General features: G+C 39.7%; 1 protein-coding gene across 4 annotated transcripts in view; it reads right to left on the reverse strand.

The window, feature by feature from the left end:
• Otud7a (OTU deubiquitinase 7A) overlaps positions 1–24443 on the reverse strand; it is a 341701-nt gene that overhangs the window by 163463 nt on the left and 153795 nt on the right. For all 4 annotated transcript variants that reach the window (XM_047540192.1, XM_047540188.1, XM_047540189.1 and 1 more), the window contains one exon: positions 2443–2568. The gene's annotated coding sequence lies outside the window, so the exon portion shown is untranslated. The remainder of the gene's footprint in view (positions 1–2442; positions 2569–24443) is intronic.

The following is a 24443-nucleotide window of genomic DNA, read 5'->3' on the forward strand; positions in this document are numbered from 1 at the left end:
TATTTTTAAGAGTAGTGTGGAATAAAATTAGGCAAGCCGATTTTTCAGAGGAAGCATTTTTAAGATACTAACATCTTCTCCAAGGGCAATCTTTTTTTTAAAGACTCACTCTAATCTGTATGTGTGGGTAACTTCTAAACCAACCTGTATTCTCAAGCTGTTTTCTTGGTAAAATTTTCAAAACATTCTCAAGGAAGATTCATTCTGTGCCAACAGAGTGCACGTAAAATCATAGGGTTTTGGTCTAAACAGAAATAAATCTAATAATATCTGAACAAGAAATCCAGTTGGTTACTGGTGATTAAAAGGCAAAATCAATAGCAGAACAGGGAGAACAAAGTATAGGAAGGAGTTAGGGTGACTGAATGTATTACAGATAACCAGAATGGTGAATGTGTACTTCAATGGGACATTGTCTTCTGATGAATGCTTCCTGTCATGATGATTTTGCATTTCTTTGAAATCTCCTAAATGTAGGGACTTATGTGACCACTCATATTATGGGGAACCTCTGCCCTGTCATTCAGGTTTATTAGTTTTTTTTCCCCAAGGGTCTTATAAAAGATCTTAGCAGTGAAGCAGCATCCAATTGGCTCTCAGGCCATTCTTCCTGCATCTGATAATAATTAACAGTTAGTAGTTAGTAAGGGCCAGTCACAGCCTCCAACCTGCATCAGTGACACCATGAAATGGTCACTTTAAGTCTCTGACTTTTATAAGGACACTGAAGAATTATGAGGTGAAGTATCTGCTCAAGGTCATCTGACTAGTATGTGATAGAGAAGAGATGCATACTGGACAGTTTAATTTAAGAGTATTGTTCTTGACCGTCTCAATATACTCTCTTGTATCACAATCTCACAAGCATGGAAAATGTAAAAAATAAAGGACCACATGACAGGAAAGAAAGTCTAATGTCCTGATTAATGAATGAATGAGTTAAAATTCACAATATAACAACAAGAGGATGCTAGTGACACTTGATGAAAATTTGCCCCAGAAGACATACTCACATGGTCTCGAAGTTTGCCTCGACTTACTAATTACAAAAAATAAAAAAGGTGACTTTATAAAGTAGAGCTCTAGTAGAAACCACACTAGCCAAGAGAATAACCCCATCATCACCAGTTAACAAGTCAGATAACTGTGTGCCCACTGGTGTGATGTAAAGAGAAAGAGAGAGGATGTTTACCTAACTCTCAGTATGAGGAAACCATCAGAGAAATCAATTTTGTGAGACTTTCTAGTTGAAAAAGTGGCTTAGATGCTTAAAAAATTTCAATATGTTGGGGCTGGAGATGGAGCTCAGTGGTAAAGCACTTGCCTAGCATGTGGGAGACCCAAGGTTCAATCCCTGAGCACCCCCTCAACACATGTACACATGTTTTCACACAACCTAAACTTGCTCCTCATATACCGGGTTGGAAGCTGGGGTGTAGATCAGTTGTAAAGTGCTTGCCTGGCATGAGCAAGGCCCTGGGTTCAATTTCCAGCAGAAAGGAAAAAATATGATTGTCACAAAATTACAAGATAATTTTTTGTAAGATATAATGAAATCCAGGGCATGACACTTAATGCTAGACAGAAAGAGTTATGACGAATATTTTTGGGGCATCCATACAGGGACAATGTATTGGACAATGTTACTTTATCAGTTTAAATTTCACAGTGGTAATGATATTTTGGTTTTGTAGAAGATGGCTATAAACTTAGATCCATGTCAAAGAATGCCACAATGCCTATGGTTTATTTTCAGATGTTTCTGACCAAAACATTGAACACACACACACACACACACACACACACACATACACACATACACTCAAAAATATAAACTGAAAATTCCCTGTATGTGTAAATAATTGATAATTCTGAGTAAAGAATATATGAGTTTTCATTTTATTTTTTTCGACTTTTCTCTAGATTTGAAGTTTTTCATAATAAAAAAGGATGCAAAAAATAAATGAAAACGTTTGTTTCGGGGACATAAGGCAAAAGGGTCACTGTTAGCATGTGAAGTAGACAGAAATCGTATTTTTAGACAAGCCATCAAGGGAAATATTTAAAATGAAAATAATTTAGTGTGTTAAGATAATGAGTATTTTCCTTTTCCTCTTATAATACTTTAAAATCATCACAGTTATAACAGATGACAACAGAGAAATACAAAGTAAATTTTTTCACTGGTATAAATCAAATCACCTGCCAATAATTATAATCACAATCATTTTAAGAATGTTTATTATGCTCAATTGGAATTCTAATGCAATGTGGAATACATCTCTCAATGCTTTCTAGTGGACTTCAGTGGGTCCACTTTACTGGGGTTAGAGCTGATTTCCAGGTGATCTGCTCTCAGAACCTCACTAAGCTCTGTTAGAGACATCAATAGCACTCACCCCTCTTGCACTTTCACCAGGACCCCATGAGCACAGGACTTACTTTTCAGACACCTGGATTCTCTGGAGGTGAGTGGCAGTCAGGCATTTAGGTTAGCTCTGCATCGTCCCTGCTGACAGTGGTCCATCATTGCTGCAGAGGAAGGCATGAGAGCACAGCCTGAGAGCTCTGGAAAAGATAAGATTAGAGAATGTTCACAGGTACAAAAAGGGAGAACTTAAAATTTCCATATCAAGACTTAATTTTTTACACTAAAAATTAAATATGAATATCTTGAACTTAAAAATAATTTAAGTATCTAATATGTCATGTGAAATGGTGGGGATGGTGAATTCCACTCTCAACCCACCATTCCACCCTTTAATTTTTAAATGAATACTGGCACCATTTTAAAAAGCCTCCTTTGTGCAGACCTAAGGAAAGTGGCATTGGGTTGGAACCTTCAGAAACTGACATTCCAGGGAAGAGGGCCATGCTTCCTACAGGGGCTCAGGAACCCAATCCTCACTTCTGAGCTTCTTGGAGAGGCTCTGGCATTGTGGTCCATGGGAGCCTTAGGTGAAACTAATTCCCTTCTCTTTCTATGCCACTGCTGTATTTTGTTGAAATCATCTAATTTGTTAATTCCAAATTATTTTTAATTCTCATGTTTCTATGTTCTTAACAACTGTTTCAAGTTTCATGGTTATATTACTAATAATTGCAACATGTCATTGTGTTTTAGGGTTTACTAATTGATCATGGATAATTTTCATCTCCTATTTCCATTATTTAATTTTTATTTTACTAGAAGTATTCCTTGACTAATTTTTCAAAATGGTTTTGTAGGCAATAATTTTTCTGAGTTCTTAAATAAAAATCTAAACATAAAACAATAAGAATCAATGGCCAAACAATATTGAAAAAGAACAAAGTTGGAAGTCTCACATCTCCTGATTTCAAACTATATTACAAAGTTATAGAATCAGAACAATGTGATACAGGAACCAAGACACTCTTAAAGAATAGGGACAGAATAGGGAACTCAGAAATAAACTATCACATATATGGTCAAATGAATTTTTGATAAGGGTGCCAAGACCCTTGATTGGTAAGAAGAGGTTTTTGTTTGTGTATGTGTGTTTTTTTTTTTTTACCACAGGGTGCTGGGAAAAGCAAATATTCATATGAAAAAGAATTAAGTTAGACCCTTAACAAACACCATATAAAAAAATGAATGTGAAATGGATCAAAGACCTAAATATAAGGCCTAAAACTCTAAAATTCTTAGTAGGAAATATTAAGGGAAAGCTTCATGACATGGGATTAGACAGTTATTTCTCAGATATGACACCATTCCCATTGGCTGATCTTGGCACCCTAATCAAAAATCATTTGACTGTATATGTGATGGATTATTTCTGTGTTCCCTATTCTATCCCAATGGTCTTTACGTGTGTCTTTGATCCTGTAACACACTACTCTAATTTGTAATAGATAACAGAAGAAAAAATAGATAAACTGGGATTTATTCAAATTAAAAGCTTTTATGCATCAAAGAACACTATCATCAGAATGAAAAGGCAACCCATCAAATGGGAGAAAATACTTGAAGACTGTATACCTGATAAGGAATTAATATCTAAAATATATGAAGAGCTACTACTCAACAATAAGAAGAGAAACAACCCAATTTAGAAAATGGACCGGGGTCTGAGACTGTGCCTTACCAACAGAGTACTCATCTAGCATGTGTGCGGTCCTGAGTTCAAACCCCAGCATCACAAAAAAGAAAAAAATGGCTAAAGACTTGAATTGGCTTTTCTCCAAAGAAGATATGCAAATGGCTAATAAGTACATGAAACAGGGTCAACATTATTAATCATTAGGGAAATGTGAACCAAAACCACAGTGGGACACCACTTCACACCCATTAGGATGGCTAATTGTTGTGTTAAAACACATGGTGCACATGTATGTGTACACATATATCCACAAACACCAAAACATAAAGAGGGTTGGCAAGACTGTAGGAAAGGTGGGAGCCTTGGTATTGCTGGTAGGAATGTAAATTGGTACAGCTGTAACGAAGAACAGTGGTTCCATTTTTGGTGGCTCCACAAAAATTTAAACACTAAATTACTGTATGATCCAGTAATCCAACTCCTGGGTACATACATAAAAGTAAAGCTTGAAAACTATGTTCATAGTTGATTTATTCAGAAGAACCAATAGATGGAAATAGCACAAGTGTGAACAGATGGATGAGGGGATAAATAAAATGTGGTCTATCGATCAATGGAATATTATTCAGCCTTAAAAGGGAAGTAAATTCACATGGAAGAAGCTTGAGGATATTATGCTACGTGAAATTGCCAGTCACAAGGTCACAAAACTATGATTCCACTTACATAAGATATTTAGGTCAACCTGAGAGATGTTTAAATTCACAGAGACAGAAAGACTAGAATTTACTCGGGTTAGGGGAAATGGGCAGGAGGAGTCAGTGCTTAAGAGGTACAGTGCTTCACTTTGAGAAGATGAAAAAGTTCTGGAAACAGGTGGCAGTGACAGGGTTGCACAACAATGTGAAAGCACTTAATGCCACTGAACTGTACACTTCAAATAGTTAAAATGATAGATTTTTATGCATATTTCATAACAATAAAAAATTTAAAATAGATGAACAAAAAACAAAGGATGAGAACCAGACTGAAGATTTTCCACTGATCACACACCATTCAAGGAAGAGTACACGGGATTAGAGAAATGCAAATTAAAACTACACCGAGATTTCATCTCACTCCAGTCAGAATGGCAATTATCAAGAACAAGGAACAATAAATGGTGGCAAGGGTGTGGTGGAACTGCAAATTGGTGCAACCACTCTGGAGAGCAGTATGGAGATTCCTCAGAAAACTTGGAATGGAACCACCATTTGACCCAGTTATCCCACTGCTGGGCTTATACCCAAAGGACTTAAAATCAGTATTCTACAGTGATGCAGCCACATCAATGTTTATAGCTGCTCAATTCACAATAGCTAAGCTATGGAACCAACCTAGATGCCCTTCAACAGATGAATGGATAAACAAAATGTGGTATATATACACAATGGAATATCACTCAGTCATAAAGAAGAACAAAATTATGGCATTTGCGATGGATAGAACTAGAGGAGACTATCATGTTAAGTGAAATATGCCAATCCCCCAAAGTCAAAGGCCAAATGTTTTCTCTGATATGTGGATGCTAATTCACAATAATGGGGGGGGGTTAGGGAAGAATAGACAAAGGGGAATGGATTAGACAAAGGGGAATGAAGGGAAGGGAGGAGGGTTGGGAATAGAAAAGATAGTAGAATGAATCAGATATTACTATGTGCACATATGATTTCATGACCAATGTAGTTCTACATCATATACAACCAGAAGAATGAGAAGTTATATTCCATGTAAGTATAATATGTCAAAATACCTTGTACTATTATGTATAACTAATTAGAACGAATAAGAAATATAAACCAAAAAAAGTCATGGGATAGGAGGTAGGCATAATTTAGAATCTAAGATTTTATAGGCAGTGAAATTCTTTCAAGGGAAATGAACATGTAGACATGCATAGGCTCAGAAAATTCCTTATCCCTAGACTCTAAAAACATTCATACAGAAAATACTCAAATAAAAAAAGAAATACAACATTAAAAGGTGAATCATTATTGATGATGATCATTGTGATGCATTAAAAATGATAAAGTAGTACTTATTTTGTTATTAATTTTTTAGAAAATGTTAAAAATAAAAAGACAAAGCAAGTGATAGTAGGATAGTATTAAAATATGGAAAATTGATAGATAAAATTCAAGATGTAATAGCTAACAAGCCCTTCCTAAAATTCCTCAGGAAGGTATGTCAAGCTGGTGTTAAAGAAAAGAGGGCTAGTTGTATCAAATGTTTAAAATAAAATAATAATAATTTGTAGTGAAATTATAGTAATTAAAAATTGCTTAGGGCAATGACCCTGTCAATATGAAACCCACAGGGAACCGGCAGTGGTAGAATGCTTCCTTAGCATACCCAAGGCTTGGGCTTGATCCCTGGAACAACAAGAACAACAACAAAGGCACCCAGAGATTCTGAACAAACAACTTTGTTTCTCAGTACATCCCTTAGCTCTAAAGACAAAGGAGAGAGTAATCACATATTAAATTCAGACCCAGAGGAAGACACTGTGGCAAAGGTTGGCACTGGAATCCTGACAGCCTTCAGCCCAGGAAAACTTTCATCTCCAAGCATCTCCCAAGCTGGACTTAGCACCCGGCCCACCTGCCAGGGTACTGCACTCCATGGATGCTCAGCCTGCTTGTCCAAAGAATGAAGGAAACTCCCCTATTCACAATCTTCATATACTTGCATTAGGACAGGCATATAGTGAGTGGTTTTATTTCTGAGTCATCCTAACAGCTTTAAGATAAAAGGGGATTTCTAGGAAATGGCTCTTAACTCATACCTGATGGCTCAGTTTGCCACTGGCCCAGGAAGGCAAGCAGTCACCTTCAGGCCAGGTGTTCATCATCACTTTGGGCCTGTTGGTACCCAGTTTTATTTCCAGTTCTCAAACGGAATCAAAACTTGCAGTGTATTCTGGCTCAATTTTCAGGAAATTTAAATCCAGAAAAGTCTAATTGCTTCTGGAAATAAAGAGGAGATTCTCCTTGTATTGTAAGATATTGTACGTCCAGTATATGTCTGAAGTGAATTATGTAATGCTTTGAAAAGCCTGAAATCCTTCTCAAAATGCAAGTTCCCCCTAGAAGAAATACAAGAAAAGCTCCTTTAAAAACAAATTCAGATCAGAAACAAAATAAGGAGGAGGGGAAAAGCCATTAACCAACATTAAGGAAAGGACTGATGCTTTGTGTGCTCCTTAATCTCAGAGACTGATGGGAGCTGCTAAAATGAAATAGCCCTTTAGCCTTGTGTTGGGTGTATTGGGTGGGTTAATGCCTGCAGATGAGATCCATTAGGAGACTAGGGATGCCCTTCACAGTGCTTTCAAACACCAATTGTGGGCCCAGGCAATGTGCTTAGGGCTGAGTACACAGACGCTTTGGGGGAGCTCTGGAGAGGGCGGACACTCAGATCCTCAACGCCAACATTAAAGCCTCCTCTGCACCTGTCCCTCCACTTCACCACAGGAGTCAAGGGGAGTGGCCAGAAGCCTGGGATTGGTACCAGTCTTCTCCCTTGCCTGATATGGTCCTAAGAAGCCTCTTCAACTCTGCTTTGTTCACCTGTCCATTACCAAAGCACTTGGGTTGTTCCAAGAGTCTGGTGAAAATGAAAGGGGGGACAGGCTTCTGAAAATGTTATAGGAACCCAAAGGGGCTCAGTGCTGTAAGGTGACATTATTCCAAAGTAAAACTACAGGCCCATAGTGGTGCTAAAGTTGCAAGAAAGAGGAGACATGCTTGCAGGCCTGGCTGCTGGAAAACATCAGTAGGTATCCAGGTGCCTTGCACATAAAGCTCAGGGAAGGTGGGACATTGCCCCATAAACACAGTCAGTAGGAGCATCAGGTGCAGAGCAGGTACCTCACAGGTCCACAGGCACAGGAGCCCTTTCTGTCCTCCCCTGGCTGGGAACCACCCAGACCTTGGACTACCACTCCTCCTCCTACCTCAAGCTTGCTGTATGTCTCCACCTGGTTCCTCCTCTATCCTAACACTGCTCTACCATTCATAAGCCAAGGTGTCTCCACACCCCACCACTCCCAGGAAATCTTTGCTGATCATTCAACCAACAAAAATTTTAAAAACTGGTTTACTTTATTTATTCTCAGCAATTTTCAAGTGTAAAACACACTGTCATTAACCACAGTCACCAGGTTCTACAACAGAGCTCTTGAATTTATTCCTCCTGCCTAACTGAAAATTTGTATTCCTTAAAGGTTTTGTAGAACTCAGCTGAGAACCCATCTGGTCCTGGACTTTTCTTTCTTGGTAGGCTTTTGATGACTTCTTCTATTTCATTACTTGAAATTGGTCTATTTAAATTGTGTATGTCCTCCTCGTTCAGTTTAGGCAATTCATATGTCTCTAGAAACCTGTTGATGTCATCGAAATTTTCTATTTTGTTGGAGTATAGGTTTTCAAAATAGCTTCTAATTATGTTTTGTATTTCAGTCGTGTCTGTTGTGATATTTCCTTGTTCATTCCGAATTTTAGTAATTTGGGTTTTCTCTCGTCTTCTCTTTGTTAGTGTGGCTAAAGGTTTATCAATTTTGTTTATTTTTTCGAAGAACCAACTATTTATTTTGTCAATTTTTTGTATTGTTTCTTTTGTTTCAATTTCTTTGATTTCAGCTCTGAGTTTAACTATTTCCTGTCTTCTACTACTTGTGGTGTTGGTCTGTTCTTCTTTTTCTAGGGCTTTGAGCTGTAGTGTTAGGTCATTTATTTTTTGAGTTTTACTTCTTTTATTAAATGCGCTCCATGAAATAAATCTTCCTCTAAGTACTGCTTTCATAGTGTCCCAGAGATTTTGATATGATGTGTCTTTGTTCTCGTTTACCTCTAAGAATTTTTTAATTTCCTTCCTAATATCTTCTGTTATCCATTCATCATATAATAGCATATTGTTTAATCTCCAGGTGTTGGAGTAGTTTCTGTTTTTTACTCTTTCATTTATTTCTAACTTCAATCCATTATGATCTGATAGAATACAAGGTAGTGTCTCTATCTTCTTGTATTTGCTGACATTAGCTTTGTGGCATAATATATGGTCTATTTTAGAGAAGGATCCATGTGCTGCTGAGAAGAAAGTGTATTCGCTCTTGGTTGGATGGTATATTCTATAAATGTCTGTTAAGTCTAAATTATTGATTGTGTTATTGAGATCTATGGTTTCTTTGTTCAATTTTTGTTTGGAAGATCTGTCCAGTGGTGAGAGAGGCATGTTAAAATCACCTAGTATTATTGTGTTATGGTCTATTTGGTTTCTAAAATTGAGAAGGATTTAACATACATGGATGAGCCACTGTTTGGGGCATAGATGTTTATGATTGTTATATCTTGCTGATTTATGCTTCCTTTAAGCAGTATGAAATGTCCTTCTTTATCCCTTCTGACTAACATTGGCTTGAAGTCCACATTATCTGAAATGAGGATGGACACTCCAGCTTTTTTGCTGTGTCCATGTGCATGGTATGTTTTTCCCCATCCTTTCACCTTTAGTCTATGGGTATCTCTTTCTATGAGGTGAGTCTCTTGCAGGCAACATATTGTTGGATCTTTATTTTTAATCCAATCTGCCAGTCTATGTCTTCTGATTGATGAATTCAGGCCATTAACATTCAGGGTTATTATTGAGATATGATTTGTATTCCCGGTCATTTGGTTCATATTTAAAATTTTTGACACATCTTAGTTCCTCCTTTATTTGACAGTTCCTTTAGGATAATTCCTCCCTTTGCTGATTTGCTTCTTTGGTTTTTATCTCTTCCTCATGAAATATTTTGCTGAGAATGTTCTGTAATACTGGCTTTCTTTTTGTAAATTCTTTTAGCTTTTGTTCATCATGGAATGATTTTATTTCATCGTCAAATTTGAAGGTAAGTTTTGCTGGGTATAAGATTCTTGGTTGGCATCCATTTTCTTTCAGAGCTTGAAAAATGTTGTTCCAGGCCCTTCTAGCTTTTAGGGTCTGGATTGAAAAATCTGCTGATATCCGTATTGGTTTCCCCCTGAATGTCATTTGGTTCTTTTCTCTCACAGCCTTTAAAATTCTGTCTTTATTTTGTATGTTAGGTATTTTCATTATAATGTGCCTTGGTGTGGGTCTGTTGTAATTTTGTGTATTTGGAGTCCTATAAGCCTCTTGGACTTGATTTTCCATTTCATTCTTCAGATTTGGGAAATTTTCTGTTATTATTTCATTGAATAGATTGTTCATTCCTTTGGTTTGTTTCTCTAAGCCTTCCTCAATCCCAATAATTCTCAAATTTGGCCTTTACATGATATCCCATAGTTCTTGGAGATTCTGTTCATGATTTCTTACCATCTTCTCTGTTTGTTCAACTTTGTTTTCGAGGTTAAATATTTTGTCTTCAATATCTGAAGTTTTATCTTCCAGGTGTTCTATCCTATTGGTTATGCTTTCTATGGAGTTCTTAATTTGGTTTATTGTTTCCTTCATTTCAAGGATTTCTGTTTGGTTTTTTTTCAATATCTCTAACTCTTTATTGAAATGATCTTTTGCTTCCTGATTTTGCTCTGTTAACTGTCGATTGGTGCGATCGTTCAATGACTGCATTTGCTCTTTCATCTCATCGTTTGCTTCCCTAATCATTTTAATTATGTACATTCTGAACTCCCTTTCTGTCATTTCTTCTGTCATGCTGTCGTTCAATTTTATTGATGTAACATCCAGATTTGTTTGGGGCATTTTCTTCCCTTGTTTTCTCATATTGTTCAGGAATCAGTGGGTCATTAAGATATTGCAGATTTCCTCTATCGACTTATAATGTCCCTGAAGATTGCTAGTATATCCCCTCTTATCCTTCAGTAGCCTGAAGTCTTGGAGGAAGTTGATAATGCGGAGCTCCACGAAGAAGCTGCCTCTCTAGGGGTGGTGACCCTCAGGTGGCGTATATTCCCTGCTAGTGGGCAAAGGTGCCTCCACTTGTTGACCAATGGTCATCCAATGGGGAACTAGGCTGCGGGCTGAGGCAAGTCCTGTTTGTGCCTGTGTCTCTGGTTTTACCGTCCCTGTGGGAAAACCTCTCCCGGTAGGGAAGACTCACTCGGTGGGAATGTCTCGCTGGTCAGTTGCCCTCCTAGAGGTTCCCCTCAATCTACAACTACCGCCTGGGCTGGGCTGTCTTCCTCTGCAATGTTCCCAGGGGCCCGGACCTACCTCCTGGGCCTGGGAGCCTCACCCTTCGCAGGCGAGTCTCCTTAGGCTGCCTCTCCCAGAGAATCTGCCCGCAGTCCTGGAATCTTCGCTCCGCCCCTAGGCGTGTCTCTGTGTGGCTCTTCCAGCAAGAAGACACCTAGCTCCTGGGACCCTGCTCTGCACCTAATTGCCTGGCTATGGGGCCCCTCTTCTGAGCCGCCATCTGAAGCCCCATACGATAGCTCCGATACCCAGAGACCCGCCACACGCCTCCTCCTCCGGACAGCGGCCTGGTTTCTGATGCAGTCACTAGGAGTCCAAGCAATTCACTTCGTGTCTCCTCCTCCCGCCAACCGCCTGTAGCCCTAGGCAGTCACTCGGAGTCCAAGTGACCCGCCCTGTTCCTCCTCCTCCTCCTCGGGGTAGCCCCCTGGGTGTTCAGGAGCGGTGGCTCCGAGACCAAGTGACCCACCGCGCTCCTCCTCCAGGCAGGCCACCGGTGTTCAGGAGCGGTCGCTTTTAGTCCAATCAACTCATCACTCGCCTCCTCCTCTGGCAACCGCCTGTGGCTCTGATGCAGTCACTCCTAGACCAAGTGACCCACCGCGCTTCTCCTCTTCCTCCGGGCAACCCCCCGGTGTTCAGAAACGGTCGTTCTGAGACCAAACAGCTCGCCATGCAGCTCCTCCTCAGGCAGCTGCCCAGAGCCCCAGTGGTTGCTCCGAGTCCAAGCGCTGTGCTGAGCCGCCTCCTCTACGATGATCCCAGTTGTCCGTGTTTACCGCTCCCGTGGGGGGAGAGGCGTCTCGCCGAGCAACTCCTCTTCACAAAGTTCCCTGCGTTCCGGGGCTACTGCCCCATCCGGGACGACTCCCCAATGGGAGAGACTCACCCGGCGGCTTTGAGTTGGTCCCAAGCCTCTCACTATCTCCTCTTTTGAATCTTGCGTCCTGGAGCAACGTGAAATGCAGCCGCCCTCTAGTCTGCCATCTTGAAAACCCCGTATTTTTTCTTTTCTACAACAGCCATCCAAACAGGTGTGCAGTACTATTTCATTGTGGTTAACAGGCAAACTTTTAATGAGCACTTGCCTTGCCAGGACTTGTGGGCAGTGGGACAGATATAAAGTGGACTTCTTAATAGCCCATAGTAAAATAGGAGACAGACCTAGAAACCAATACTCGTAGCTCTACTTGTTACAAGTTGGTTATGTTGTACCTTTAGGAAGCAATCCCTGTCCAGGGCGTAGCTCAGCTCCTTTTGTCATTGTCACAAAAAGAAAAGGAGGTATTTCTTGCACCTTAAACACTGAATCAGAATTCCCCAAAGAAAGAAAAGGGCAGGCAGAAGAGCCTAAGGTTTGTTGAGTGCCTCTACTGCATCATACTCTGGACTAGGCAGGTGTTCATAAGCTCTCTTAGGTAACTCTCACAACCATAGCTGAGAAAAGGGCACTTGAGGGGACAAACGGGCCTGTCCATCCACTACCCCATGGAGGAGAAATATTCACAGAAGGAACCTCGCATGAAAGACAGCTGGTAGCCTGCAAATGAAGGAGTCACCATGCATACAGGGACTGGAAAGGATTCTGTGTAGATTCTGCAGGTGGGAGGGAGTGAAGGGAGGGAGGCAGAAGAGGAGCACATAAGAGGCTGGGGATGGAAAGGCAGAATTAATGTGCCCAGGCAGCACCTTATGGAGCAATCACCTCTGTAGAGGAGGGCAGCAGTGGGTGCTCTGAGAGACCAGTGAGGTCTGGGACTAGAAGAGTGTTTTGAAAGTGCACAATAGCTTCACACTGGAGGCTGCCCAGTTCAGAAGAATAAGGGTCAGGGCCTAAATCTGTGGAGCCCTCTGCAGGGACAGAGGAGGAGATACCTTGCAGCTCTCATCTGCTTCCCTCTGGTCTGAAATCCTCACGTCTTTCTTGAGCTAGGGCAGAATTAGAGCCTCACTGTCTTTTCTTGCCTGTGCATCTCTGCACTGGGGCCTCAGTGCAGGCACAACCACTTCTTTGCCTCTTGACATTATCCAGTTCCCTCTTCTCTCTACCACACCTAACTGTATCCTTTTCCAGCACATTCCATGTGTGTCTCTCCATTCAGGTATGAGGGATGCATATCTATGGGAAAGTCCATCAGACAGCTCTAGAAGCTGTCTCAAAGGGCCGTGGCTGTGTGCCTGAGTAGCTCAGAGGACTGTGCCCTGTTGACAGGTCCCACTCAACAGCTGCTAGTCTAAGGAGAACCTGTTACCCAGGTGAAACAAGGGAAACAGAGGATATCCCAGAAGTGGTAACCTCTGTGGCTCAAAAGGGGTTAGTCACCAAATTGGAGGGCCTAGGACCAGGTGGCTGCAGACTTTAAGAGCAAAAACAGTGAGGAGAGGCAAACAGGAAGGTGGAATGGGAATCGAGGCATCTTATAACTCAGCAAAAGGGGCCTTCATACTCAGGCAGCAAGTCCAGGGAGAAAGTGGTGCTCCATCATCCCATCCTTTACAGAGTTTATCAGAGGGAACTACTGCTTACTTCTTCCTTGAGAAGCTACAATTCCAAAAATCATGTTTAAATTTCTCAAGAGGAAGACAGTGTCAGCTGCCCTTCCATGTTTCCCAACCCCATTCCTCAGCCCCCAAACAGATAATCCCTTTTTCTATTAGCTTCTACTTGTTTCCAGTTGCCTGAGCACACTCAACATTGCATTTGACCTTCACCAATCCTGGGTCCCTGTGGAAGGTTCCGGTGATGCCAGGATTTCAGAGTAAGACTCCTCCTTCCTAAGGCAGCCTCTTCTCACCCTCCAGGTTTAATGATGTTACCTCCTCAGAAAAGCATCCTTTGACCCTCTCTGTAATGTTCCCTCATCCTTATTATCCATTACTGGTCTTTATTTTCTGTGGGTAATTTCCAATTGTACTGTTCATCTGTTTACTTTCACGTGGCCAAGACCATTGCTAGGCTGGAATCCCATGTGAGCTTTGGCCAAGATCTTCCTTTAGCTTTGCCTCCAGGGGATCATGATGACACAGGGCCTATGGTTTTAGATTCTGCAAGTCATAGATGATATAGGTTTGAGAAAAATCAGACTTAGAATTGCTTGGGGTTCAGACTAAAACTTAAAAGTCTTATGTTTGAATTTGACTCAGAAAAGGATGTTTTTGAGTATACTTGCCACATTCTATGTGATCTATTATCACACTTTCACAATAATCCTGTCCAAGCACAGAGGAATTAAGTAACCTGTCCAGGGCCAAATAACAAGTAAGTCACCTAGAATCTGAACAGTAAAGCTAATAATCCTGCTTCCACAGGGTGCCATTTCTCTAAATGTCCTGAGATGTGAACAATGTTATGGCCCAGATAAGCATTGATCACATTAATCCCATGATTCCTAAAGCTCCAGAAGTATTTCATATGTCTGAAAAGTTCTTCCCTGATGATCAAGCCTAAAGTCCTAGTACTGTTCCTCGACAGATGGCTTCACCTGCTTCATACCCATAACACCAGCCATGGTTCTTCCTCCCTGCAACTAGAGACATTCTTTCCTAACCTCTCCTTCCTCCATTAAGGATATTTTCTATTTGAAAATGGTTGAAATTATGCTGTGATAATTATACCTTATTTCAAGATGAAATTTTCCCCCACATTAGAAAAGGTCTATTACCCTCTGCTTCCGTGTTAAACTGGGAAAATTTCACATTGCAGTTAAGCAGCTGACACACGTTCTGCTCTGACACTTTGACACCTTTAATTTATGTTGTTGCTCTAGTATTGTGAACTGTTGATACTTCTACAAGAAGACTGCTAAAAGGGGTAAAGCACCCCAGAGTTACTGTCTCAGCCACGCCTCTCCTTCAGGTTCCTCTCTCATCACCCCCAGTTCCTCTACTTCCATATGATACACCCCAGGTGGCACTGAGAATCCTGAGCAGGATTCTTAAAGTAGAACCCCTGGACCTTAGCCTCAGCATCATCATGAGACTTGTTAGAAATGCAAGTTCTCACATTTCACCTGAATCTACTGAATCAGAAATTCTGGAGGGCAAGGGCTATTTGGTACTTTGTGATCTCACAAGCCATCCTATTGGAAAACCACTGAACTAGAGGATACCAGGGTTTGGGCACTGGCTTCTACTAATCTTCCCATCATTTTTCTCTTCTCATGCAGACTCAAGAGCTCACTTGTACTTATTTCTCAAGAGACCCACCTTCCATGATTACCCCTTTGCTACCCCAAACCCGGAAGCTCCTCTATACTATTTACTTCTCCCAACTCATGTCAAACAAGTTCAGGATTCCTCTTCTTAAAAGCCATCTTTTGCTTGATTTCTTCTCCCATAGAGACAACTCTCTCCTCCTTCTTCCCTGCAACTCAAATGTCTTTTTTAAGCATCACTTCTCCCTTTTAAAAACAGGAGCACTGGTACCTATTTAAGAGGATGGTTATAAGGAGTTAATAATAGACCATTAATAGAGGGGATGTGTTGTGAGGGTTAGGCAAGAGTTGTACTTGTGAGAAACAGAAAGTGCTGTGGTCCATTTTCAGAATATAATATTTAGCCTTAAATGTAAAATTGGGATATAAGAAAGGCAGCTGGAGGGGAGAGCAGAAGAGAGAGTTATAAGAAGTAAACACCAGAGTATAAAAGTTCACAGTCCCTTGACAAACAGGAGGTGAGAGGGAAGGAGTACATGTCAAAAGGTACTCAATCCCAGAAAGGCCTTCCAGCCACAACAGAGCAAAGGGAGGGAATTTTGTGGGAATGCAAAATGATACAACCACTCTGGAAAGTAATTTTACAATTTTTCAGAAAACTAAACATGTAAGTACCATACAACTCAGCAACTGGATTCCTGGATATTTACCCCAGAAAAATTAAGTCTTATGTGTTACAGAAATGTTCACAGCAGTCTTCAAAATGGTAAGTGATGAAACCAACTATAGAACACCCATATAATGGAATACTCTTGTAAGAAAAAGCAAGGGACTCCTGATGAGTCAACAATCTGGATGGATATCCAGATAATCATGTGGAGTGAAAACAACATATTGGTCAAATTTTATTATTTTTAAAAATTTTATTGTCATTGTGCATATATTAATATGTAACCCATTGTGTACAACTACAATGTACCAATATAAATATGGAAAAAAGTTATAATCCAGTAAAAAAATAAAAAAGAAAACAACCCTAATGATTACTTATTATATGACTCCATTTATATAACATTCTTAAAATATAAAATTAAAGAAATAGAGATTGATTCATGGTTGTCACAGGCTAAAGGATGGGGTTGGGTAAGCAATTGTGGGTATAAAAGAGCAACACTAGGGCCCATTGTAGGGATGGAAATGTTTTATACACTGACCACATTGATATCAATGTCCTGGTTGTAATGCTGGACTATAGTTTTACAAGATGCTACCATTGGGGGAGACTGGGTAAAGAGCACACTGGAACTCTATAATTTCTTACAACTGCATATGAATTTATGATTATTTCAAAATTAAAATTTTAATTAAGATATACTTTTTCTGTTCCTAGAGATCCTCTACAATTCTTCCTTAAGCCTCAAATCTTCCTTGCATACTGCTTGTCAGGGCATTATTATAATTGAAAATTTTGATGCACTTATTTTATACCCTATGAAGTCTCTGTATGATTTTTATGGGCTTTCACATACTGGCCTGTGCCTACTTATTTCCCAGAAGGGTTTTTGAGTTTAGTAAATTCTGAATTTTAGTTACAACCACTCATAGCAGTTTCATCTCTACAAATCATGAATCCTGTCTTTTCATTTCCTCCTCTGCACCTTGCTATTCAAAGTGTAGTCCTCAGACCCATATCCTAGAGCTGGTCAAAAATGAATGCTCCTGCACCCCACCCAAACCTACTGAGCCAGAACCTGCATTTTAGCCATATCCCCAGAGATTCATATGCATGCTGAAGTTTGAGAAGCACTGCTCTATGATGGATAATAACCCCTGACTCACAAAGTTAACAGATATTAGGATTACAGATCCTCACTAATTACTCTTCTTCCTTTCGCCAGAGCTGACCTGATGTCAGGAAATATCTATCCTCTAGACCTTCCTTACCTGGCCAAGAAATGAAAACCATCCTTGAGGCACAATGTGGCCTACAGGATGGAGAAGTCCAATGTCCCAATCGGTTGAGGAACATTTATTCCATTCTAGTTTCCCACAGCTGCAGAAACTTGTGGGAAACTTTTGCAAAAATTCATATGCAAATGGCATTGCCCTAGGGAAACTCCATCTTGAAAGGCATGAGATCAGAACCTAGGCTGACTTGTAGCCAACACTGCCTGAAGTTGTGACTGCCCACAGGATGCCCCCTTTTCTTCTGGATATCTGTCTCAGAATATTTTGTAACATTAAAATTACTGTCATAATTTGCACAACCAAATTTTTAGTCCTCCTTCTGAGACTCCTAAAAGTGTTCAACTTATCAAAGTCCTCAGTGTGATATTAAAGAAAAATCCCTTGGATACACTGTTGATTTCATACATTAATTTTTCAACATGTATAACTGGCACTTGGTCCTGAGGGATCTCATTCCAATTCATCTTCTATTTATCCAGATAAAAGATACAGGGAAAAGACTGAATCATTTTCTCCCCAACTTATACTAAATAATGCTAATAACTTACTAAATGTTTTCCCACTGGAAAACACTCATGAACATGAGATCTAATTTACCCTATGGCACTAGATTGTTCCTCCTGAGAGTTAGTATCATGGTATGTGTTACGGTTTGGATGTGAGGTATCCCCCAAAAGCTACTTGTGAGGCAATGCAAGAAAGTTCAGAGAAGAAATGATTGGGTTGTAAGAATGTTAACCAATCAGTGAATTAATCCCCTGATAGGGATTAACTAAGTGGTAACTTAAATGGAGGAGGAGGGAATTGGGGCATGGCTTGGGGATATATAGATTTGTATCTGGCTAGTGGAGTTTCTCTCTTTGCTTCCCGATCATCATGTAAGCTGCTTCCCTCTGCAACTTCTCCCACCATGATGTTCTGTCTCACCTCAAGCCCTAAGGAACGGAGCCAGCCTTCTATGGACTAAGACCTCTGAAACCATGAGTCCCTTAAATAAACTATTCCTCCTCTACAATTGTGCTGAAGTTGGTCCTTCAGCGAAAACGCTGACTAAAACAGTATGTCATGTGTCTTGCATGTTAAATTTATATTCAAGATGTTATATATAATGTACTTTGTATTTTTGAAATATAATTTCAAAGAATTGTGACTTTTATTTAAAAATTGTAAACAAATGATACCACCTGTACAAACTAAAGCATATAGACACTGAAATTACATTTTTGAAGTTTCATATCCACAGGGGAACACTTAGGAAGTAAAAAACACAAATGAAAACCGGGTATGTGGAATAATCTCAAGAATGTAAAAATGCATATATCAAAGAACAAAAGAAAATAGGCCAAAATATTATCATATTGTCAAATCTGCTCATCTATTTCTTTATCATTCTGGGATTCCTGCCTTACTTAAGAAGGCTTCCTTCAATTGAGCTTATGTGGATAGTATTCTAAATTTTTTCCTATTATTATAATTTGTTTTTTTACCCTATATCTGGAATTTATTCATGTGCATGTGCACATTATAGTTATCTGATTTTATTTTCTTCCAACATCACTGATACTTATTGAATATATCACGTTTTCCCAGTAAGTTAAAGTACATCTATACTTCAATCTGATTGTTAAACTCTACTCTCTTTTGGTAATTTTTATTTTACTTTTTTAAAATTTTGCTGCCAATATTCTATACTCTTTTGACTAGAACTGCTATCTGATACTTGTAGTATATGACACAAGTCTGTTCTTACTATTCTTTCCAAGTAGTTCTTGTTTATATTTAAGGATAATTTGGCCTCAGTTGAAACAAAAATTCGGGATACTGCATTACATTTATATATTAACTTAAAGAGTATTGATGTTGTCAGATTTAGTTTCCCATCTATTTATGGTTTAAATATGGTTTGAATGTGTCCCTCAAGGGGCTTAGGGCTGGCCTATCTTAATATCCTTAGCAAGAATATCACCAAGAATTTCAGGCTTAGTAGGGATAGAGAAAGTAAGTAAGCAATTTTCTAAATTCCAACAGCTCCATTAGCATCTCAAGGGCCTTTTGAGAGAGACCAAGATCCCAGATCAGATCATGTGTTGAAAGATTGGTCCCCGAGTGGTAATGTTGAATGGTGATGATGGAACCTTTAAGAGTTTGCTTTATGTTAGTCAGCTTTTTGTCACTATGACAAAATACCTGAGAATATCAATTTGAAAGAGAAAAAAATTATTTTGGTTCACAGTTTCAGAGGTTTCAGTTCACAGTTGGCTGGCTCTATTGCTATGGGCCTGTGATGAGTCAGAACATCATGGTAGAGAAAGAGCATGGTGGAACAGAGCTGCTCACTTTATGGAGACAGAGAATCAGAGAGAGAGAGAAAGAGTGAGAAAGGGAAGGGGGGAAGAAGTGCCAAGGACAAGGTATAGTACCTGTATCTTAGATATTTTGTCACTGTGATCAAAATGCCTGACCAGAACAATTTAGAGGAAGAAATTTTTATTTTGAGTTCATGGTTGCAGAGGTTTTAGTCCATGGTCAGCTGGTTTCATTGCTCTGGGTCCAAGATGAGGCAGAACATCATGGTGGAAGACATGGTGAAAGAAGACTACTCAACTCAAGACAGACAGGAAGCAGAGAAAGCCAGACACCAGGACAAAATAGAAACCCCAAAGGCATACCCCCAGTGACCTAACTAATTCTTTCAGCCAAATTCCACTTGGCTATAGTAACCACCAAGTAAGTTCATTTAAATTATTAATCCATCAAATGGATTAATCTACTAATTAGGGTAATGCTCTCATAATCTAATAATTTCACCTCTGAATATTCCTGTATGAACAAAGGATCTTTTGGGGAACAATTCATATCCAAACCATAAAATTCCCCAAGAGCACGGCTTCAAGGACCCACTGTCTTCAATTAGGTCCCACCTCCTTCACTACCTCCAATAGCATATTCAGCTATGAATCCATTAATGGATTAATCCATTGATGAGGTTAGGGATTTGGATATCAAATCACTTTCCCCCAAACCCAGTTCTGAAACTTGCTGCATTGGGGAGCAAGCCTTTAACACACTAGCCTTTGGGGGATATTCCAGATCCAAATGGTAACAAGGGCCTAATGAAGGTGGGTAGGTCATTGTAAGCATTATTGTAGGAAGAGATCAATATTGTTCTCATGGGATCTGAGTAAGAATGAATTGCTATAAGACTATTAAGCCCAGTCCCTGAATCTCTCTTGCTTCCTGTCTTGCCATGCAATCACTCCCTCTCTAATAGGCTCCTAACATGATGCCACTTGCCAGGTTGTGATGCAGCCAGAAGGCCCTCACCAGAGCCAAGGAGAAGCCAGCACCATTCTTTCATACCTCCAGGGCTATAAGTTAAATACAGTTCTTTTCTTTATATATTACCCAGTCTTAGATATTCTGTTACTACCACAGAAAATAGACTAAAAATGGTACAATTATCTATTCATTTATCTTTGAAAGTCCCTTAATAAAAAATTCATACTTCTCATATTTACATATATGTATTATATACATATATATACACATATATATATATACACACACACACACACACATATATATATAAAGTAAAAAAATGACATTGGGAGATATTTCCATCAAATTTGACTAAATTTAGATTTACTAGCATATGAAGAATGCACACAATTGATAATTAAAAAGAATAATACAGTCAGATTCAGTCATGCATGCCTATAAATCCCAAGAACTTGGGAGGATAAAAAGTTCTAGACTAGTTCTAGACTTAGCAAGAAACTGTTTATAACTTAAAAAAAAGGGGGGGGGGGTTGGGTTGGGGATGTAGTTCGGTGTAGTTAGAGCAACTACTTAGCATGTACAAGTTATCCTTGTAAAAGAGGGAATAGAGACAGCTGATTAAAATATGAAAAAAATTCATCATCTACCATCTCACAAGGTAGTCAAAGAAGTGTGAAGAGAAATGATATTTTTGTTTTTTACTAAATGAGATCAGTGGTGGTGAAGATGTGTGTGAACAAGCCCCTCATACGTTAATGGTGGGGGTGTGAATTGAAAAAGGAGGTCTCAGAAGACGCTAAAACTTAAATTGCATGAGCCCTTTGAATCACACTTTTAGGAGTTTATTCTATAGAAATTAATAGTTCCAGTAAAGAAAAATATATTTATAAGAGGCTCTCCCCGCCTCAGCAATTTTTGTGATAGAAAAAGTCTGAACATCACCCATAGGAAAGTGGTGGGATAAATTCTTATCCAGTCATACTCCATTGTAATGATAATACCATTTTGAACATTCACACATTTCCTCCTTAAATCATGTTGGCTTTCAGCTTTCCCCTTTAAAGCTGACTTACACTCAGAATCAAAGAAGCCACTGATCATCTCTGAGTCTCAGTGCTGTGCTGACCTTTCTTAATCTCCTTAGCGAGAACATAGTCTAGAAATCCAGGATTAGTGGAGATAGAAAAGCAAGTAAGCGATTTTTAAAATTCCAACAGCTCCATTAGCATCTCAAGGGTCTTTTGAGGGAGACCTGGATCAGACTAGATCACAAAATGTGATCATCTTGCCAGGGACAGGGGAACTTCAAGATTTGGTGGTAAGAAATGAAAAGCCTGCTGTTTCAAGGGACTTGGGCAGGGTAAGGAGACAAGGAGAGATGGATGTCCTGAGCACTTCCTGGGCCAAAAGCCTCCATGGAGAGAAATGTCAGAAAGGATGAGACAGAAAGCAAAAGGATGCAAGGATGGGTTACGCTGGATCCTTTTGGGGATTGTGGGAGAGGACTGGAAAAGAGTCTAAGCAGAATGCAGGGGTATGAGGGGGCAGTGCAGAAAGACATTCAGGAATGGGAGGGAGAGGGGCAGCAACATAAGGAGAACAAGAGCAAGAGAGGCAGTGAGACTGAGAAAGCACGGGTCATGCTAAGCTATGCCCATGAAGAGCAAGGATCCAGAAGTCTCAGTGTGCTTCTACAGAGAGGTCATTAGGCAGACCTTCCAGCTATGCCTGTTGGGGGAAGGGGATACTAAAGACCACAGAAAGAAAAACCCAAGATTCAGAAATACAAAGAGGGCTGATTCTCTTTACCCAGTCCCGGGCATGAACACACCCTAGGAAAGGGCAGGAATTCTGCCAGATGTGGACATCCATAGAGGTGCCAAGAGACTGGACTGTGGACAGACCCAGTGTTACTCTGTGCATTGCAGCCTGTACCCAAACAGGATGCACATGGGCACATAGCACAGGGACTAACAAAAGGACAACTGTGAGATCCCTGGACACAACTGGACTCCAGCATCATTATTTAAAGTGCCTTCTTTGCTCCCAAGAGTGTTGTGGTTGTCCTACAAGTTATGTGGCAAGGATGCCAAGGTGAGGCAGGGGATTGGGAAGACCAAGCATTTTCCAAAGAAAGGTCTATAGCCACAGAGTGCAGGACAGTACTGACTCAAAGATTGAAGTTAAAGCCTCTCTGTCCTCTCTACTCTTGGATGAGAGAGGGAGCACAGGAAGACACATCAGTTATAGAAAGACCAACCTCCATGACATTGCATATCTGTGTGCAATGTTTGTGCATGCAGCCTGCTGCCCATGAAATACTATGCAGCTACCTAAAAATATGTGGGTTTTATATATACACACATATGTGGGTGTGTATTTATGTGTGGGTATGTATATATATGTCTATATGTGAATGTATGTACATGTTATAAACATGTACACTGATTATAAACATATGTACACATGTGTATTTGGAAATATGTCCATTATTTACTGGTAATGGAAAGAAACAAGTTGTAGAAGGATATATTACTTAAGCGCTTTGATAAGGCAAAATGAAAGAAAATAAAGCTCTATAAATAGTCATATTTGTATAAGTATAGAAAAAGGTATGGAACGTTAAACTGTATCCTGTTAGATGGAACTGAGATGGGGAAAAGAAGACTACAAATGGACAGTCATTGGTTACCATGAGGATGTACTGATTTTCTATAATAACAAAAAGGAATAAAAACACCATCAGTCACAAGCCTTGAGTTATAGGATTCTAAGTAATTGCTATTTTTATCTTTGCTCTTTTATGTATTTTCTGAATTTTCCTTCATAGTCATATATTATCTTTGCAATATTAAAAACAACAGTGTCATTAAAACATTCCAATCATTCACCACACAAAAGGTTTTTGTAGTTTTTTCCCACTCCTAGCTAGGCCACAATCAACTGAGCTGAACGATCAGGAAACGAGATCCATATCTGCATATATGCCACAAGTATCTGTCCTCAAGATTAGCACCCACCACTGGGTCACCAGGACCTGGATTTTATTCAGCTGCACTTCCCTGTGGATACAGGTCTGGAAAGTTCTCATGAACCAGGTTCCTGCCCACAGCAGAGAAGACAGTGCATCATATCTTTGGAGTGAACTCCAGTACTGCACAGAGGTGCACAGGGCAAGAGCAAGACCTCAGGGACCAGGGAGAGGAGGGAGGCAATCAGAAATCAAAACCTAGATGGTAAGAAGGAAAAGGACCTGTTGGAGATTGTGGCCTGGGTACCTGAAGTACCTAGCTGTCCCAAGAATAGTAACAAAGTAACAAAGTAAAATAGTAACAAAGTAACAAAATGAAGCTGTAGAAATTCACAGGGGCTGCTACCATGGCCAGAAAAGGGGAAAAGAGACAGTAACACAAATAGTAGGAGACTTCAGTACTGTACTGTCAATAATGCATGGGTTATCCAGACAGAAAATCTGAAAGATCAGACTTGAACAGCACTATAGATGAAATGAACTAATAGACATATATAGAATATTCTACCAATGGCAACAGAAGACATATTCTCAAGCCACATGGTACATTCTTCAGGACAGACCATATGCTGGATCACAAAATAAGCTTAATCAATGTAACAAAACTGAAATTGAACCAAACATTTTTTTCAGCCACAATGAAATGAAACTGGGAAAATTCACAAATATGTGGAATATAAACAACATACTCTTGAACAATCATTTTGTCAAAGAAGATGTCAAAGAGAAATTTGA

Source organism: Sciurus carolinensis, chromosome 2 (assembly GCF_902686445.1).
Source record: "Sciurus carolinensis chromosome 2, mSciCar1.2, whole genome shotgun sequence".
Taxonomy (NCBI): domain Eukaryota; kingdom Metazoa; phylum Chordata; class Mammalia; order Rodentia; family Sciuridae; genus Sciurus; species Sciurus carolinensis.